The sequence below is a fragment of the Onychostoma macrolepis genome, chromosome 03, assembly GCF_012432095.1.
Source record: "Onychostoma macrolepis isolate SWU-2019 chromosome 03, ASM1243209v1, whole genome shotgun sequence".
NCBI lineage: Eukaryota > Metazoa > Chordata > Actinopteri > Cypriniformes > Cyprinidae > Onychostoma > Onychostoma macrolepis.
In genome coordinates this window covers 28,776,013-28,797,098 of record NC_081157.1, presented here as the reverse complement: position 1 = coordinate 28,797,098, position 21,086 = coordinate 28,776,013, and the positions used below count along the sequence as shown (strand labels likewise).

Here is a 21,086-nt window from a genome sequence, read left to right as displayed (position 1 = left end):
AATTTCCGCACATGAAGGTAGCATTATTCCTTATTTCCTTACAGGAATCATGAAAATTCACTCACCCAAATCTAGATGGACTTGTACAGCTGCAGCTCACATGAAAGTGGCATGTCTGAACTAGCTGACACAGGAAATCAACTGCATATTATGCATAATAAGGAGGTTGACTGGCAAAAAGTATTTTATGTATTTTGAAAATACAAAAATACTGAGCTTAAATGTATTTAAAGTCCGTGTAAAGTGATATTAAAATATATGTTCTGAGTTTGTCACACAACAAAAAAATGTGTTATTAACCACCCAGACAAATTTGAATTATAAAAAAAACCGCCAAGTAACTAAAATAAGTTATCAAAATGTTATTTTAATAAGCAGGACTCTCTGCTCTCAAACGCTGGGGGGCGTGTCCGCTGTCGGCGCTGAAATCACGCCCACTCGCGGGAAAGCGGCTGTCTCTCTCAACTGTCAAATACCGCTACAACCTGAATGGATGCTACTGATGCTACCTCTAGTAGCTTAATTGGATTTATACAGCCATACATGTTTGAGCGTGCAAGTTCGTTATTTAATTGTAGACGCGCTGGAAACGAGAGAAAGCGGTAAAGCTTGTGTTTCCATGCGTTTTTAGATGCAAATTGTGAACGCTCCATGTTTTTAAATTGTATGTATTCTGTCACATATTGATGTCTCTGGGCTAAGATTTGGGTATCCATTCATCCCTGCCTAGAATCTGTCTAACATCACAGACATTCAAAAAGACAAACTAAGAACTTGACCTCTCAACATAGTTATTATAGTGTTAGGGGTGGGGCCACGCTCGGTGGCTCCATTGCGTCATCGAGCCACCGTTTTAGCCCCGCCCAATAAATCATGAACACAGAATTTTTGAAAAACTGTTTAACTCCACAATTCAGTACTACATAGTCTTTGTAATGTGTTTCAGCAATACATTTCTAACATTTGTAATGTGTTTAGAAACAATTCTCAGAATTCTCTTTACACGGACTTTAAATAAAAAAAATACATTAGATTTTTTTTCAATGGTTTTTAAATACAAAATAGTATTTTGTATTTCAAATACGTATTTTAAATATATATCAGAAATACTGCCCATCCCTGGAGGTACTGTAAGCTCTAGTGTGAAGCGCACGACTCGCTGTCACTTTGATTTTTTTCTCACACACAAAGAGAGAGAGAGAGAGTCTTATATGTAGTGTGTCAATTCTGCATGGCATGTAAACGATATTCTTTGTTGTATTTTCCTGTCAAAATAACAGAGTTCCTTTGGAATTCTTCAGCTTTTAAACAGGCACACACTACAAGATTTGAACATCGAGGCACATCACACACTACAAGATATTATTAAGATGATCATGCCAGAGGGATCGCCTCACGTGATCTCACGCAGCAGATCGTCATTGATATTTCAGTGATGTTTACATTAGCTAGTGTGCTAGCAGCTTTCTGCACTCACTGGTAGATTCAAAACTGAGGCGATTTCACTCCAGTGCTTCTCTTTCTCCTTACAGTTGTGATACGTTTTCGACACATTATACAGACAGTCGCGTTACTACAAAACGCCAAGAAGCAGTTTCCTCCATCTCCACTATCCAATGGAGCCGTACAGCAGCTGTTTTGCGGTCGCGCATTGGCTATTGTGAAAATACTGACGTAATCATATAGCCGTCATCATCCCAATTTAAATCCTAAATATCAAACATGTTTGATATGATCGGGGTGGCCCCGATTTGTGTGCGAGCATATCGGGAGGTGCAAGATTCGATCAGTGAACGCCTCACATTACGAGATAATCTGCGCCGAACATCGGGACCGATCAAGGTGCTCGACAACAAAGACTATAGAATACCCAAGAAGTGTCACTCGTATAGTTTTGAATGGGGAAAAATGCAACGTTCAATATGGCCGCTGAATCGCTGGAAGCCCCGCCTTCTGAATGAAAGAGCCAATCACTAATCGGTAGAAACAGTCAGCGTTCTGAGACGTGCATTTAGGACTGCGCATGCACACTGGCTGATCTAGCCTGAAAAATACGTTTTTATAGCGCTATTTGAGCAAAAGAAACATTTATGATACAGTTGCTGTCAGATTTCTTTGGTGATTTCAAATATGAAATTTAATCGTAAGCTTAGTGAACAGTTTTGGAGACTTTGCTGTTTCCCCATTCAAAGAGATAGGAGCTGCACTTGGATGCCCGAGAGGCGTTTCAAAGATGAACTCGGGGGAACTCGGGGCTAAATCAAGCCAAAAATCCTGTAGTGTGAGCCAGGCTTTAATGGAGTCTAATGGGCTTCTGTGTGTTTACATTTGAAAGTTTGACAGTTGGAGTTTGAAGAGTCTTGGCTCATTTGAACATTCTGTCAGTATAAGTCTATGGGATTTTTCCCAGTTTTAATCGTGATTTTTAGGAAAACCGTAAGTCCGATCAGTTAGAAAATATATTTTACAGACGCTTTTATCCAAAGCAACTTATAGTGCATTCAGGATATATATTTTTCTTATTATTTACTTTTTATCAGTATGTGTGTTCCTTGGTAATTGAACCCACAACATTTGGTGCTGCTAACGCAATGCTCTACCACTGAGCCACAGGAGCACCTAGATATAGCAACCCGAGTCAGAACAGTCTGAAGGTCTGAGCCGAGTTTAGTGGTTGTCGCTTTAAAAGTCTAGGAGGAGATACATTTTAAAATTTGGTCTCAGAAAAAGAAGAGGATTTTAGTTGGCTTTTTCAAGCCAACTTAATAATAAGAAGCTTAAATAGCAGATCAGTAGGTTGGCTTTCTCAAGCCAAGATTCTCTAGCATCTTAAGAGTAGAATTGATTTTGTGAATTTTTAAAATGACTTTTCAAAAATGCCAAGCTATACTGTCTTTAAGTTATATATGTTTTTCAAATATTTATATAGAAACTTATATGCTGCAAAAAAATAATTTAGATAACTTCTAAAGATTACATTTAATTAGGCCTTTGACACAAAGGCACATGGATGGTAGAAAGACTTTCAACAAATGTATTGTGAATATAATACAGACTGTGAAAAAAATCTGTTGTCTTTGTGCAGTTAATCCTCAACCCATGGATTTTCTGTCACTATTGTATTTGACACTTTGACTAGCTGTTCACACACTGCAGGCCTTGTCTGACAGTGATGACATGCTAAACTGGAGTGAAAATTAATCACCCTTGTAGACAAATATCTAAACATATAGTTATTTCATATTATTAGATTATTTTTCAAAGTTGCAGACTGTAAGAAACTCATGACTAGTGATGCACAATCGTGAATTACTTTTGGTTGGAAAAATATAAATGTATCCATATTTTCAACAAATACTTTTTTTTTTTCCATTTAATTTTTTACCAAACCACTATTTTTATATAACACCTTGAAACCCAAAAGTATGCTGTTTATTTGTTATTTGTTGTTCTTACACCTCTTCAACTTCTTACTCAATAATTTGGTTTTCCATTTATCTCCCACGAGACGCTGTTCACAAGTAATTCTGAAGGCTACTAGCCAGCTGTTGCAGCTAAAGATATGTGCAACATGTTCTTTTAATTCAACCCTTAATTGAAAGCCATTTATCTCACACTCCTTTCATTTTCAACTGAAAGCCAGGACCATAACATTACACACTGCAATCTTTTTTTAAATAAATAATTAACACCTCCATAAGTATTTAGTGCCTTCAAACTATAGTGTCCTAAGCTGCTCTCGACACTATGTCTGTATATCAAGTGATAGTTTCAAAATAAAGGGATCAAAGCCTGTATAAAATCCTTGATCTTTTGAAATGTAGGCGTTTCATGTATTATGTAACATAATGCAAGTCCTCCCTCCCCTTCCTAAAAAGACCTTCTGTTCAAACTAAGCTTCACAAATGGCTCAGAAAATACTTGCAGTCCTTCTGAAAGCTCTCAGTGTCCCAGTGCTGAAGTTTATGTGGCAAATATTCAAAATGATTACTTTGTGAACTATGGACCTGACAGTGAACTTGCAGTAAGTATACTGTTATTCATTTGTGAAGACAGCAGCCATATATAACATCATAACAGAGTTTACAGTGATGAGCAGCAAACAAACATTAGATTTTTAGTTATCAGAGAGAAGATGTCATTTAAAATGAATGTCTGGTGCACAAAAGCTTGACTTATATGATATGACCTTTTTAAATGGTTAAGGTTTTGAAAAGCCAACGTAAATTTAATTTCCAGCTCTGCATTTGGTATTCTGTATTCAAGGTCTTCTCACTTTAACTTTTCAGTTGTTCATCTTAAAGCTACAATCTTTTGTGGAATGAATGTTTTCCATGAGACATTTATACTGTATGTGCAAATTAAAAGAAAAATGTGCATATGAAAGAAAAGATCTATTTTCAGAGAATCCATCAACAATCTCCATTTAATTTCTTTTTTTGTTTTATAAAGGTAAACTGAAATGAGAATATTATAGGCCTATTTAGCTTTATATTCAGGGAGCATTTGAACAGCAATTTCACCTTATGGAAAGCCAGAAATCAATGACAAATTACTTCTAGAGCTGACCTTCAATGGCAGCTGTTTATAAGCAGTCTGAGTGGATTCTATCACTTCACTCCTCCATCATTCTGGAGGTAATAAAAAGAAGTGTCTCCTTGAACTCGACTGATTCAAAGAACCAACGTTATAAACTTCTTGATCAAGATGCTACCTTAATAGCAGAAAACTGCATCTGAAACTGAATATTTCTGGCCATTTGTGGGGAAAATGAGATCAGAGAAAACACACACACACACACACACACACACACACACACACACACACACACACACACACACACACACACACACACACACACACACACACACACACACACACACACAGAGAGAGCATTGCAGTAGAGCGTTCTGTTTCAAGGAGGTCCAGTCCATAGTTGGCTGTATTTGATACAGGTTGACAGGTGGAGTGACAGCAGTTGTCACATTGCAGACAAAGGGTTTGTGTGTTTATGATGGCTTGTGTACCTATCGCCACAAGTACGGCTTTCTGAGATGTAGGTTGCACATCTCTTGGAACAACAACAAAAAGCACTACCAGTGAGGCAGTCATAATAAAGCACAATGGCAGCATTAGTGTTTTTAGGCCAACCTGTCTGCATAGGCTCTCTTATTACGATGAACATGTATTAGATTTCTGAATTAATCCCAAGTATCTGTCCTGATAGTCAAAGAATGAAATTTGGGTGGTCTGCTGAGATCCTTCTTAAATAGTTTGGCATTATTTCTTATGAAAATAATGAATAAAACTCATGAGCAACCAAACTGCATTATGTATTTTATTTACTACAAAATAAATGTAATTGTAATGCATTACAGTTACAGAGAAAAAAACGTGTAGTTACAGTTACTAATGAAAGTGTTAACGAATATAAGGGGGTTACATCTAAATATTTTCTGCAAAAAGATTGTTGAATAATATTTGTTGTTTTGTCTGTTTTTGATGTGCACCATGCCTCCTGTCATTTAAAGGCCATTTAGTAAAGCCATGCTATTCTGATGCTTTTGATTGGTTCTCTTGTTTGAATTTGCAGTGCACCACATCTGCTAATACATCAACCCACATTGACGCTGAAAGGTTTAGGCTTTACAACCTGTCTGAGAGTTGCCACCATGGCAAGTGATAAAAACGCATTCCATTGCTGTATATTTAAAAATAAAAATAAAAGTGAAAAGAGGTGCTAAAGGTTGATTTTGTGGTGGATGAAGGCTGACAGTAATTTGTGTTGAGTAGCCTAGGCTACTACTGTAAGGTTAATGCTGCCTGGTTTAATTTTGGTTAACGGTTGAAAACCGTTAAGAAATTTAGAGAGGTAATCAAAAAGTAATCAAATGTAATCAATTACATTACTTGTAAAAAAATTTAATTGAAATAGTTACACTACTTTTTACATTTTGAATAGGGTGACCTATTGCATTTCCAAAGTAACCTTCCCAAAATTGATAAATCGAGCATCATATAAATGACTCCATATAGATATTTATGTGCTCGGTGCTTTTTAGTGCCAGTCACCGGACATCTATTATCTCTGAACCGGCGTGATACGTGCAGGAACCAATGTAATGCAATGTTGCCATGTCACATCTGTTTCAGCATAAGCTAAACGTGCTTTTAGCGACACCACTTACTGGACAATTTTATTTTGCAAAAATTTCACCATTGGCACTTTTTTCACAAGACTGCATCTTCATTAAATTTCAACTTTTGTTAAAAATGGTATACAGGTTTATCAAACCAACATGAATATACATTTCTAAGAACGTGACACATACATATAAAGATTTTCCCTATATGAAGCTTTGCCTGTGATCTCAGAAGAACAGAAGACCCTATATTCTACCATCTCATGCAAGGCTAAATTAGAATGACCTTCTCCCACCACAGCAGTGCTTTAAATGCTTTTGAGGTGCCTTAATATGTCCTGCTGTGATGAGACTCACTTAAAAAGGCACTACATAAAATGCAGTCTGAACCTCTTTTTAGTTTAGAACCATATTATATTGTAAATTTTATTGCATTCATTTTAATATCTATATTGTAAGTTTTATTAAAGGGGTCATCGGATGCTAAATTCACTTTTCAAGTTGTTTGAATGAACATAAATGTGTGTTGGAAGTGTGTACACATCCATCCTATAATGATAAAAATCCACAGTGTTTTTTTTTTAAATCTCTATTTTAAAATCCCCTTTCTCAAATCAGGCTGTTCTGAGATTCCTGTTAGAATTACGTATTTCTGCACAAGCCCCTCCCACGATAGTTGATTGACAAGGCTGTTTTACCTTAGACCCGCCCTGAGTGAGCTGAGAGCTGTCTGCCATTGTGTCGACTCCGGTGCAGGGGAAGACAAGATGTCTCTGATTAAGCGATTGAGGTGTTTTGTTGTTGGATGTAATAATGAATATAGCAGTCGTCATTTACTCCTGACATCTGAGCCGCTGAAGACGCAGAGGATTAATGTTAATTTTGCTTTTGAAGGGAATGCGCTGATCCCGATCTGCCTAAATGTGTCTATGTTCGGGCGAATCATTCGTGATCCAGCTTCATCTACAGAAGAAGTGAGTATTACGTTTTTTTATGAATCTTTGCAAATCGCCTTTCCTAATAATGTGCTAGTTAGCCAGTTTTGCGGCTGAAGTTTAAAGTCTGCTCGTCACTCCACGGAAGAGAGGGGCAGGGTCAGCAGAGCTTATTAGCATTTAAAGCGACATGGACTAAAAAACAGCTTGCTGAAAACAGAGCTGATTTTGACAGGGGAAAAGGGTGTTTTTTACACTACCATTGAGAAATTTTAACCAAAGTACGTTATAGACTTTTCATTAAGACCCTAAAGAATCAACTTGTGGAAAATGGGCATCCGATGACCCCTTTAAATGTAAATGTCACACCCAGTGTCTTCGTTCACCCTGCCACAGTCAGTATCAGAGAGTGAAATGCACAGGTTATATAAGTTCAGCTGCACAGAAACAATGTGCAAGATTTCTCTTCTGATTGTTTTTTCATTGCTCTTTTATATATTTTTTTTCACAATCTGATATGACATAAGGGAAGGAGTTCTCTTCTTGCAGTTGTGTACGTACTGCAGCACTGATAGTCATTTGTAAGCAATGCAGGACACCCAGCAATCAGACATCTTTTCATTTTTTTCTTTTTTTACACAAGTAAACGGCAATCCTCTTTCCTCAGTAGATTATACAGCAGCTCTACCAGAGCAGCATAATTCATAACCTTTGAATACCAAGTGGTCAATCCCAAGAGGGACTGCATATTGGCTGTATCTTAAGGAGATGGAGGAGGAGTAACTCTGACCGCCACCACATGGTCAAGGTTTGGGTGAAGTCCAGGAGAAATAGCAGTGCATCAGAGATTGCATTGCATTCTTTCTGCAGTGGCACCCTGACTCTTCCATCTTGTCTATCAGTCCACTGTCATGTGAAAGCCTTACAATGTTACAATGTAGATTTTTCATACATGCTCTAGAAGCAGGGAAACCAGAGAAACAGAATCAAAAGCAACACAGTAGAAATGTTGGCTCCCTTTCCCACACAACAGAACAACATAAATGGCTTCCAGTGTGGCTATTTCATTTGTGTGCAAAATTGCATTGGCAACTTCACATTGCCCCTCTGTATAGCACCCCTAGAGACCCCAACAAATGTCTATTTTTATAACACACCCATACGTGAATGGCAAAGCTGGACATTTGTAGTAGTTTGGAAGCCAAACAGTGGATCCACAGGAACAGCTTGTTTTTTTTTCTGTTAGTTCATTTCGTTTAGCTTTCTGCGCTCAAAATGCCAGTGAGACTATGTGCCTGTATTTAAGTGATGTATTGACCAGCCCTCAGCACACACATTTGAAATTTGGGTTCAGCCACCATATTTTGCTTATTTGAAAGCATATTTGTCACACTTACATTTTTGTTTTTGTGAAGTCACAATGTATCTAAACACATCAAACTAGCATACTAGTAATACTGCTGAATAGTTTTCATTTTTATTGGTACTTGACATTTAAACTTTTAATGACCCCATGCAAAGGACCCCCCTCTTTAAATACAAATGCAATTATATATTTTAAGACTATATACTGTGCAAATGTTGTTTCATTGGTATTTATGTTATAAATCCAAACAAATGAAAAAAAAACATTCTGTAAAATATTAATTAATTTAAAAATCTATTTAATAAATGATAATTCACACCTATCTAGACCATTTTCCCAACAAATATTGTTTACTTGTTTAATTTTTTTGTACACTTTTTACTGAAAATTTGCCCCTTTGAAACCCATGTCATACATGATAAGGTTGATGAAATAGTGTTAATGTAGACATTTTAAAGATGACATTTTTCATGTATTGTTTACACATATTGTTTAATAAATATGACCCTGGACCACAAAACCAGTCATAGGGGTCAATATTTTTAAATTGAGATTTATGCTGAATAAATAAGCTTTCCATTGATGTATGGTTTGTTAGGATCGGACAATATTTGGCCGAGATACAACTATTTGAAAATCTGGAATCTGAGGATGCAAAAAAATCAAAATATTGAGAAAATCACCTTTAAAGTTGTCCAAATTAAGTTCTTAACGACACATATTACTAAGCAAAAATTAAGTCTTGATATATTTACGGTAGGAAATTTACAAAATATCTTAATGGAACATGATCTTTACTTAATATCCTAATGATTTTGCTACATTGCTACAAATATACCCATGCAACTTATGACTGGTTTTGTGGTCCAGGGTCACAAATAGTATTACAATTGCTCCCAAACTGACAGTTGTGATAAAATATCACTAGGTAAGGTATTGGCATCTTTTATAGATAAAAAAATAAGTGTAAATATCTACATGCGTTAGATAGCAGAACAATGTATACGTTTTATTTTTTTATATCACTTTCTGAGAAAAAGCATCGTCCCTCGTTTGTTTATTTCCTCTAATGGGCCCTCAAAAAAATCACATTTAGTCCACAAGTTGCAGGGGCTCATAAATTAATGCATTGTTCTATCTACATTTATTTTAAAATAATTAGTCTTCACAAAAGATTGAGTAGCTCTAATAGCCCCCATGGGACAGACATAAATCATTGAGCCAAGCACTTGTATTTTCCGTAATTAATTCCCTTTAGTTCTCAGAGCACAAACATGACATCACATCAAAATTAGTTCAGGCATAGACTGATCTGATGTATCAGTATTTAAAACCTACTTGAGGAAATGTTATGCTTGCCGTTCTCTGTATCCTGTGGTCTCCTAGCAGCTGAAAGCACAAGTCTTCCGTGTGCTTATTCTCATATCATTGATCCCTTCTTGACTGAATGGCCTTGTGTGAATCAGAAACCTCCCCTGACTCCCCTGCAATGAGACAAGAGTAGCATCGATGTGCAAAAAGCACTGAAATGGACATATTTTTCCTAATGCTCAGCAGACAATCCATTCACAAGACCACTGTTGATCCTTTGTGGAACGACAAGGAAGATGCAATTGATTTTTAGGCTTGTTATATGCACAGCAGAGAGCTGATCCATGAGAAGTAAAGCATGAACCAATCAGAATTATTCTATTATTACAGTTCAGTACTTTTGTCTTGTTAATCAATCAACGATTCAGTCATTAGCACATGGTTATGAATATAATAAGGCCCAGTACTTGGTGTGGTGCTCCCCGGCAGCATAATTAACACATAATTTCCCAAATGAATTAATGAGTAGGGATTATTTAATAATTCAGACAGAAATTAAATTTCTGGCATTCGCAGAAGGAAAGAGAGGAGCAAACAGAATACATTCAATCTCAAACAAGGCTTGCAGTGAGACAAAAAAAAGCACTTTTCTGAATGTTTTTAAATTGGAGCCAATAAAAAAACTATTAGACAACAAACAAGAGGGGAATTTCAGCATGTCTTCAACATTTCAACATGTGAATTTGAAAAGCATGATAATAAAAACATCTGAAATGATGATGGAGAGTGTCGTAGGCTCTCCATTCTGAGCATTCAGGTCAAGGATGTGGGCTCTTTAATTTGTGGAGAAATTATACAAGTCAAAAAGGGTCAGCGAAAGGTCACGTAGTGCACATAATTTTAAATAAATAAATATGGCTGCTGCAAGTGGCAATCATCAGGGTCAAATCAGCAGTGCCTCAGGTGGACAGTATGGACACCAGTGGCTCATGTGCCATCTTTCCAAATACTGTGCATTTTACAGCAAAGTCAGGGCTTGATGAAATAGCAAAAATAAATAATAGTTCATACAATAGTCTTTCACACTGAGGCAGATATATTTTGTATACAAAAAATAAAAAACATAGATATACATTTTGAAGTTTTTGACGTAAGGATTTGTAGGGGGGAAATTTTTTAAAAATTAAGCTAGCACTGATGCAAAGTTAGGCTATTAGCAAAATCGTAAATTTTCTCACAGTGCCACAAAAGTTGCAGAAAGATACAAATGAAGTTTTTTTTTATTTATTTTTCTTACAAATTAAATTAAAGGTTTTTTTTGTTGTTGTTTTTTTTTTTTGTCTATTTAACAGTATGCATTCAGGTAATACAAAAAATAATCATCATATATAAAAATAAAATAGTCTTCACTGTGTGAATTATTAAAGCTATTAAAGTTATTCAGACAAAAGCACTGAGTGATTTTGACTTTTCTTAACACAGACAGCAGCAGTGTTTATGCCGCAGTCACTTTAAAGGAACACTCCACTTTTTTTGGAAATAGGCTCATTCTCCAACTCCCCCAGAGTTAATAAGTTGAGTTTTACCGGTTTTGAATCCATTCAGCTGATCTCTGGATCTGGCGATAGCACTTTTAGCATAGCTTAGCATAGATCATTGAATCCGATTAGACCAGTAGCATCGCGTTCAAAAATGACCAAAGAGTTTCGATATTTGTCCTATTTAAAACTTGACTCTTCTGTAGTTATATCGTGTACTAAGACCAGCGGAAAATGAAAAGTTGCGATTTTCTAGGCTGATATGATTAAGAACTATACTCTCATTCCGGCGTAATAATCAAGGAACTTTGCTGCCGTACCATGGCCGCAGCAGGCGCAGTGATATTACGCAGCGCCTGAAAGTAGTCCCCAGCTAGGTACCTAGTTATAATATAGCTGGGGACTACTTTCAGGCGCTACGTAATATCACTGCGCCATGGTACGGCAGCAAAGTTCCTTGATTATTACGCCGGAATGAGAGTATAGTTCCTAGCCAAATCGGCCTAGAAAATCGCAACTTTTCATTTTCCGCCGGTCTTACTACACGATATAACTACAGAAAAGTCTCGTGTACATCAACCAGCGCCTGCTGGTGCTCTTGAGACCGATGGAGGGAGACCGCAGAAGAGCTTCTGGAGGTGGCCCGCTCTTCACTTTCCTTCCCGCAGAGCTGGAACATATGACCTGGCCAAAGCTGAGGAGAAATACGGGATAGAGGCGGGAACACACTGGAGAGATAGCGATGGTACTCACATCAAATATTGATCAATCACTAAATCTTCAGTTACAGGAACTCATTAAAAAACACTGCTGTCCTCACACCAAACATTTTAGAGTAACGTAACCGTATAAATATTTTGAGTTTAATTTTTAGGATATCAATTCAAAACTACTCCTAAATCAAGAACCACGTTAATTCTAGTATGAAATATTTTACTCTTTTTTTTTAAATTTAATTCATATTATAGCTCCAGCTCCTGAAGTCCTCCCTGCTGATGAGGAACAGCAGAAACACAATGTCCTAGACAAGAGTAAAATTAATAAACATGAGAATTAGAAAATGTTGTTATAAATTAGTTTGTATAAAATCAAATATACATGTAAAATTGTATTTCACACTTTGTATGTTAAATAGGCCAGAGTGAACATGAACCCTGTGTACAACCCAAAGTCACCCCCATCACGTCTGAGAGCCGTCATCCGAATCCGTCTGCTGGTGCTGTAGAGACTGATGGAGGGAGAAAGAAGGCAGGGAAAGAGGAGAAGAAGAACAGCTTCTGGAGGTGGCCCGCTCTTCGCTTTCCTTGCAGCAGAGCTGGAACATATGATCTGGCCAAAACTGAGGAGAAATACGGGATAGAGGCGGGAACACACTGGAGAGATAGTGATGGTACTCACAATCACAAAAACATGTCATTATGATACAAATATTAGCCTCTTTTCCAGCGAAATTACCTGGAACAATTTGTCCCAGGAACATTTTTCCCCCAGACCTGTTGCTGTCTGCGTTTCCATCATGGTCTAAAGTACTGAGAAGATTAGGCAAATAGTCTGGTGACAGCTAGCAGTGGCCAATGAACAATAACTATAACATAACATTACAAACAAATGACATAACTTATTACTCGCTCTCTCAAATACTTGACGGCTCTTGAAAGTAAACATTTATCGTTTTGTTTTGCTTAATTTTAATAAAGTGGTAAGACCCGGAGAAAGTTTGCAGTATTTTTATTGGCATATTAAAATGAATCTTAACATAGTCATAGTTAAACATATAACACTGTAAAACAAAACGATATACAATTATATGAAAATAATATCTGTAATAATATGAAATGTTTTAAAGGGATACTCCACCCCAAAATGAACATTTTCAGAAGATGAATGAAGCTTTTATGGGTTTGGGACAACATGAGGGTAAGTGATTAATGACAAAATTTTCATTTTGGGGTGGAGTATCCCTTTAATAAGTTATGACATTTGTTTGTAATGATATGTTATATAATTTATTGATCATTGGCCGCTGCTTATGCTGAGACTATGCGGTCAGTTAAGCAAGAATGCAGTACATCTCAATTCTCACAAGGATGCGTTCTGTGTTCTCGCGTCCTTCCGAGTTCGTTCTTCCAAGGAAGCTTTGCAAGACCGGTCTCCACGAGAACACAAGTCCATTCTCTGCGTTCTTGGAATTGAGAAACCACTGAGTACCGGCCCAAAGTTCCTTGTTCCTGGGGAAAGATCCTGCGGTGGAAACGGGGCTATTGATAAATGACTGATTCTTCAATTACAGAAAATTCTGTTATTTTTCCTTTTCATTAAGAAAAGAAACACTGCTGATATTATCACATTATAACATTTTAGAGTAACAGTTTAAATATATTATGTTTTTTAGGATGTCAATTCATAAATTCTCCTAAATGAAGAACCACTTTAATTTGTGTGTGTAATATTTTACTCATATTGTTTATTTGATTTAATTCATATTATAGCTCCAGCTCCTGAAGTCCTCCGTGCTGCTGAGGAACAGCAGAAACACAATGTCCTAGACAAGGGTAAGAATAATAAATTAATGAAAATTATAAAATGTTATTATAACTTATAAAAAATTTTTTTTTAAATCACATTTTATATATATGGTATAAATACATATATATATACAGTTGAAGACAAAATTATTAGCCCCCTCTATGAAATTTCCGTTCTTTTTCAGATATTTCCCAAGTGATGTTTAACAGAGCAAGTGAATTTTGACACAGTATTTCTTATTATATTTTTCATCTGGAGAAAGTCTTATTTATTTCAAGTTGCCTGGCATAAAATAATTATTAAAAAAAAATTCAAATTTTTTTAAATTGCAAGGTCAATATTATTAGGCCTCTTAAGAAATTATCTGTTTGATTGGCTACGGAACAAAACACTGTTGTGTTCCTCTAAGCCTTTAAATTACACTGTAAACTGAGGATTAGTATCTTTCAAAACAACTAGTAAAATAATATGTACTGTCATCATGGCAAAGACAAAAAAAATTAGTTTAGACTTGAGAAAAAGAATTGTTAATGCTCACAAAGGAGGAGAAGCATATACACGTTTATCAAAGCGTTTTCAAGTGTCAAGAACAGCCATGAGAAGTATTATCAAGAAGTTTGAAGAGACCCACACAGTGGAGAACAGCAGCAGGAAGTGAAAGATTTCCAAAACTTTATAAAGAAAACTATTGAGAGAGGTTTCTAAAGACCCAAGAACAACTGCCAAGACACTAGTGAATGATTTAGTCAAGTCTGGGATTGATATCTCAATGAAGTTGGACATTAGAGGCCCGGACAGGAATGGACTGTGAGGTTGCAGACCAAGAAAAACTCCTCTTCTGAAGAATGAGACTCCTCCAAGCTAAACTGAAGTTTGAAGGACAACCTGGAGAAAAACTATGCATACTGGAAATGTGTCCTTTGGTCAGATGAGACAAAAGTAGAGCTCTTTGGCCATAGAGATGTTGCCTATGTTTGGAGTAAGAAGGGACAGGTGCTCAACCCAAAGAACACCATCTCCAGAGTGGAATCATGAAAATGGAAGACAACGAGAAGATTTTGAAAGACAACCTCAGGCAATCTGCAACAAAAGATGGTTTGGGTCAACGTTTTGTCTTCCAGCATGATAGCAACTCAAAGCATACCTCATTTCTGGTGAAGAACTACCTCCAAATGAGCAAAGTGAATGTCCTTGACTGGCCTGCACAAAGACCAGACTTGAATCCAATAGAAAATCTGTGGGGCACACTGAAGACCAAAGTTCATGCCAGGTGACCAACAAGTCTGGAGGAGCTTGAGAGATTTGCTGAGGAGGAATGGGCTGCGACTCCTCAGGAGACATGCCTGAAACCTGTTGAGAAAATGGGCTAATAATTTTGACCTGTAGACTTTTTTTAATCTTGGTTATAATTTTGTTTCTATTTATATTACAAACGTTCCGAGCTTCCTAAATAAACTATTATGTTTAGAAATGCTGTGTTGAAAAAAATCTTCTCTCTGTTAAACAGCACTTGGAAATTATTTAAAAATAATTAAATATTTTATAGGGGGCTAATAATTTTATAATTTTAATAATTTTATATATATATATATATATATATATATATATATATATATATATATATATACACACACACACACACACACACACACACACACACACACACACACACACACATATATATATATATATATATACATACATACATACATACAGTCATGGCCAAAAATATTGGCACCCTTGCAATTATGTCAGAAAATGCAACACTTCTCTCAGAAAATTGTTCCAATTGCAAATGTTTTGGTATTCACGTGCTTATTGTTTTTGTTTGCACTGCAATAACACAAAAAAACACGACAAAACACACGGCATACACCAAAGATTAAAATTAACTTATGACATCGTCACAGTTACAAACAAAGCGCTGGAGAGTTCTGAAATGGCCAGCAATGAGTCCAGATCTGAATCCCACAGAACACCTGTGGAGAGATCTCAAAGCAGCAGTCGGGAGAAGGCATCCTTCAAATCTGAATGACCTGGAGCAGTTTGCAAAAGAAGAGTGGTCCAAAATTCCAGTAGAGAGGTGTAAGAAACTCATTCATGGTTACAGGAAGCGATTGATTTCAGTTATTTTTTCCAAAGGGGGTGCTACCAAATATTAAGTTAAGGGTGCCAATAATTTTGTCCAGTGCATTTTTTGGGGGTTCTGTGTGGAATTGTGTCAGATTTGACTTTTCTTCTGTTTTTTTTTGTTGTTGTTCCAATGCAAAAAAAAATATATAAACATGTGAGTACCAAAACATTTGCAGCTGCAACAATTTTCTGAGAGAAGGGTTGCATTTTCTGACAGAATTGCAAGGGTGCCGATATTTTTGGCCATAATATATATATATATGTATGTGTGTGTGTGCGCGTGTGTGTGTGTGTTTCATACTATTGTTTGTCTATTAATGGGCCATATTCGCAGGCAGTATAAAATAGGCCGCAAGCTGGGTGAAGGGGGGTTTGGCCTTGTGTATGAAGGGACTCACCACAAGGATGGACTTAAGGTTTCAACTTTTTATTTTTTACTTGCAAAACTTTGCATTCAGGATTTACGACTGAGGTTTATGACTCAGTACATGCTAATTGTTAATTCTTTGTTTTGTTGATTAGGTGGCTGTAAAGTTGTCAATGAAGACTCCAAACATGCAATCTATCAGATTGGTGAGTAAACTGCGTTCTTTATGTTATTGCCTCTTAGTCGGTTTTCAATTTATAACATCTTATATTAATGTTAATCACAGACTACAAATGAGCTTTCAGTAGGTAAACTGTTTTGATTTGTGAACAATTTTCTTTCTTTTAGCCTGGTTAACCCAAAAGCCTCCCCATGGAGATTGGCCTAGTGCTCATGGCCAATAAGGGACCCAGCGTTCCCCAGATCATTAAGCTGCTTGACTGGGAGGATGACACCGACCACTACGTGATGGTCATGGAGCGCCCTGTGCCTTGCATGGATTTGCATAGTTTTCTGAAGCTCCATGGAGGAAGCCTTGACGAGGGGATGGCACGACATGTTATGCGGCAAGTCGTTCATGCCGCTAACATTTGCAGCAAGTCTTCCATTGTGATCTAAAACTGGAGAACCTTCTGGTGAACCAGGACACCATGGAGGTCAAATTAATTGACTTTCTGTGCGGTGCACTCATGAAAAAATCTGCCTTCAAATCCTTTAGTGGTATGTGTTACGAACGGCTTTATTAATTATTTCACAGAAACACATCCTATATGTTCTCAACCTGCTGCGGTAATATATTAAACATCAGACATCTTTCCTGCAGGCACAAGAGCATACTGTCCACCAGAGGTCAAAGCCAATGGTAGGTACCACGCAAAGCTGACGTTAGTGTGGACTCTTGGGATTCTCCTGTTCGCAATGGAGTGTGGACATTTTCCCCCAGACCTCGATCTGAACATGATCAGTGAGAACAACTGGATCAGACCTGGCCTGTCACAAGGTGAGATCTTCATCAAAGAACAAATAAGGGCCATTTGAATACAAAAAAGACCTATGGCTTGACAGAGAGCAGGTGTAAAGTAAAAGTTAATCAAACATCTTTTTTTTGCACAGAATGCTGCCAGGTGATTTGTGATTGTCTGCTGCCTGACCCACAGAAGAGACTCAGTCTGGATGAGATGCATCTCCATGACTGGTTTAAGGTACGGAGTCTAGCTAAGCGTTTTGTTGGTTTAGTTTGATCATCAGTCTTCATCAACTTAGTCAACTCTTCTCTAACTGTGATGTACAGTATTTAGACAAATAATGTTGATTTATCTTTTGTTTCAGGTCACGGAGTAAGACACAAAGAACCTCAGAAAACAACTCCTGTCACAGCCACCCTGTTGTTTTCTGTCTTCAGTCAGCTTTGTGTCTGGCAGACTGACAAAGAGTGGCCTTTCCATCAGTCCACTCAGGCTTTCGCATATTGCAGGCCCTGCAAGTAGCATCTGCTGCCTTGACTTGAAGCAGCAATAGTGTCTGGCCGTATTGCTTGCTTGGGGATCTGTAAATAATACTTAATTTTTTATTTGTATTTATTTATTATAAGGAATTTTGTAAGATGTATAATAAATTTATATTGTGCTGTTCCCTTGTAGAGTTTCATAGTACATTCCTCTACAGTCTTTTAGGCTCCTGCAAAAGTCATTTTTGTCATGTCTGAATCTGTTCTGGTCTTTCATGAACTCAGGCCAAGTTCTACTGTAATCTGCCATCTCTATCCCTTCAAAATGAACTGCAAACTGAGATAATTAAAAAAAAAAAAAAACTTGAGATAAATGCCCAAGCATCAGAAATTCATGCAATTTCCTTAGATTGTCTTCTTGTCCTTGTGGATTTCATGCATTTCATGAAGTTTTGATATCACATTCACAAGATTAGTCATTACTGAGTCACGCTTAAAAATATATCAGACTATATCGCCACAATAATTAAAAGAATTCATTTTTACAAAAAAAAAAAAAAAGATTATTATTATTTTATATATCCTGAAGAAACCTTCTTGTTTAAAGCAGGCACAGATTAACTTCTGAGAGGCACACATAACATGTAAAGTCCAGTAGCACTGTGGCTTTTCATTGTTAGTGGTGAGCATTTTCAGCAGGTCACATTGACACTCCAGTTGGCGACAAGTGACTGTCTTTATGAGATCATTGAATCATGCACAGACACTGATTCATTCAGGGATAAAACAAAGGTTGAATTTATGAATTGTTGACAGAAACATTCAAAGACACAGATTCATTCAGGAATGAATGTCTTTATGAGAGAGTCACTGAATCATTCACTCAACAGATTCATTCAAAACGGACTTATTAAGGGATCAAACAAGTGGTTGAATTTATGAGGTTTTTTTAATGAATTTATGAGAATTCTTTTTTTTTTTTTTTTTGGTCCCCATAAAAAAACAAGCTTATAAATCATACATAATTAATTTTATAAAAATCTAAAAATGCAGAAAGTTTTGTGTTAGGGGTAGGGTTTGGGTAAGGGGATAGAAAATTACATTTGTACAGTATAAAAAACCATTACATCTATGGAACGTCCTTAATAAAACATGGACACCTAACGTGTGTGTGTGTGTGTGTGTGTGTTAAAGAAAGTTTTACAGGTTTGAAATGGCATGAGGGTGAATAACTCAACTCTCATTTCATTGTGGTGTCTTTTAATATCTAACAATTTAAAAATTCACTTTCATACAATCATAAAATAGAGATTTGAATGAGTGGAACAAATGAGAACATGTTGGATATTTTTTTCTTGCATTTTTAAGAACTGTCAGAAGAAATTAATTGCTTGCACACACCTTTGATTCCTGCAGCACAGTAATGTACTATATCTCTAAAACCCCAGTGATCTTCCATTGAAGGTATGGCCATGCTCATTCTTTTGTTCACATCTTAATCATTTCCTCATATTTAGAGTGAATATTTTCAGTAGTTCCTGCATTCAATACCTCACATGAATGACAAGCACTATCTATGCCACTGGAAGCCAAATTCATTCACATCTTTTTGTCCAGCATTTAAGGTATCATGTTCAAAGCAAAAGAGCAGCGGCACCCTACAGGTGTTTGAACATTTCTCTGAACAGTTCTAATGCTTTCATACTTGCGCTGAATTATCTTGACTCGACTTTTAAAGCAATTTAGTCACTTTGCCCCAGCTGCAGAAAATAGACCAGAGTAGTGTCTGTGCTGAGTGCGGATACTGTACAGAGTAATTGACAATGTGGGTGAAAAACAAGAAAATAGCCATCCTGCTGCTGAAGATATAACCCTTTCTGAGGTTAACAGTGCAAAAGTGGAAACGTTTTTGATAGATTCAAAATTGAGCATTGACGAATGCTTTTGGCCCCTAAGCTTTTAGTGTTCAAATAATAATCCTCCCAAACTGAACAAAAATGTGATGATAGTAACAGACGTATTGATCACAATCTCACTTGAATGATTTGAACTGCAAAAGTGGGACAGCTATTTTAAGTTGACAGCATATATTATTTGTTGCAATATAAACACTACAAAATTTTACACAACAATCTTATTCTATGAAACCTGACAAGAAGTTTGTTGAATTAAGTCTATGGATCCTTGTGATCTTTAAAAGGCAGCTCATTATGAAGCTGAACCCACTATATTTAGTCGTTTGCTTTCACCCATTCGGCAAGTCAACAGTGAGAATAATTATGCCTACATTTCATAAAAGAAACATTTAAAAAAGCTCTTCACATAAGCAGTGCTTAAAAACTGTCTCCACAGTGCAATGAAAGAACATTAATCTTACTTCAAAAGTTTCACATGAAGACTTTGCTGATGAAGCAAATAACTGGACCACTTCCAATTGTTTGTGCACAGCGAAAGACTGACTCTACCTTTGAAAATCAGTCATTTCAAGGTTAGTCTTAAGTACTGCAACATAAAGCATAAAAGACATTGAATTTATATAGCCTCTACCTTCACTTGATTTAATATAAAACATGTAGGCCTAACATGCTTTCTATTTTTCTTGACTTCTCTGCTTGCAAAAATGAATCTTTTAAACATCATTAATGTTTATTTTGACATTTGGTATTGGCTATGTGAGGGAAGTAAGGTCATTTTAACATCAAATTAACCTTTTTGTCTCCTCAGCCATTATAAGGAAAGCATTTTGCTATTGGTGTATCTAAAGCACGCAGACTAATGGTGTCTTAACACAGCTGTGATAATGCTGCTCTGCACCTGCTCAAAGTTCAGTGTAAAGACACAAGCCAGATTAAATTATGCCAGCTCTGACCCACCTCAGCCACTAGTGTAAGTACACAGTTCATTGTAACTGCTGTGTAAATGCATTCATGCCACCTTTGTACAGCAGTAAACAGCGTGAAGACATCTTAATGCCACTTCAGAAGCACTTCTGCAGCATGTTTGCAGTGTATATTTAGCACAATTTTCACATGTGCCATCTATGAATGGGAATTACAAGTACCGTATGTGTCCATGTGATTTTTATTTATTTTTTCTTTCTAGGGTGTTGTCCTAAATATTCAATTTTACACTTTCATCATTGGCGCTATTAGAAACCTAGGTGCATTTCAGAGCTGTGGTAACCATGGAGACTGCAGGATCCACTGATGTTAGCCCAATCCATCCTCAGCAATGTACTTTGAGAGCCAGTGTTTTTCCTCAGTATTATACCGAGAGAGATTTTGGGATTTTCTTTTTATCACAGGAGCATGGATACTCAT

At 36.7% G+C, this 21,086-nt stretch overlaps 1 long non-coding RNA gene and 1 pseudogene across 1 annotated transcript; both read left to right on the top strand.

The window, feature by feature from the left end:
* The first annotated feature begins 11,780 nt into the window (after positions 1-11,780).
* On the top strand, positions 11,781-14,160 carry LOC131537072 (uncharacterized). The gene is made up of 4 exons (XR_009270162.1): positions 11,781-12,038; positions 12,429-12,683; positions 13,783-13,845; positions 14,004-14,160. It is a non-coding gene; the product is annotated as an uncharacterized LOC131537072 (long non-coding RNA).
* Positions 14,161-16,158: 1,998 nt separating this feature from the next.
* On the top strand, positions 16,159-18,708 carry LOC131537071 (serine/threonine-protein kinase pim-2-like; annotated as a pseudogene).
* Positions 18,709-21,086: the final 2,378 nt, after the last annotated feature.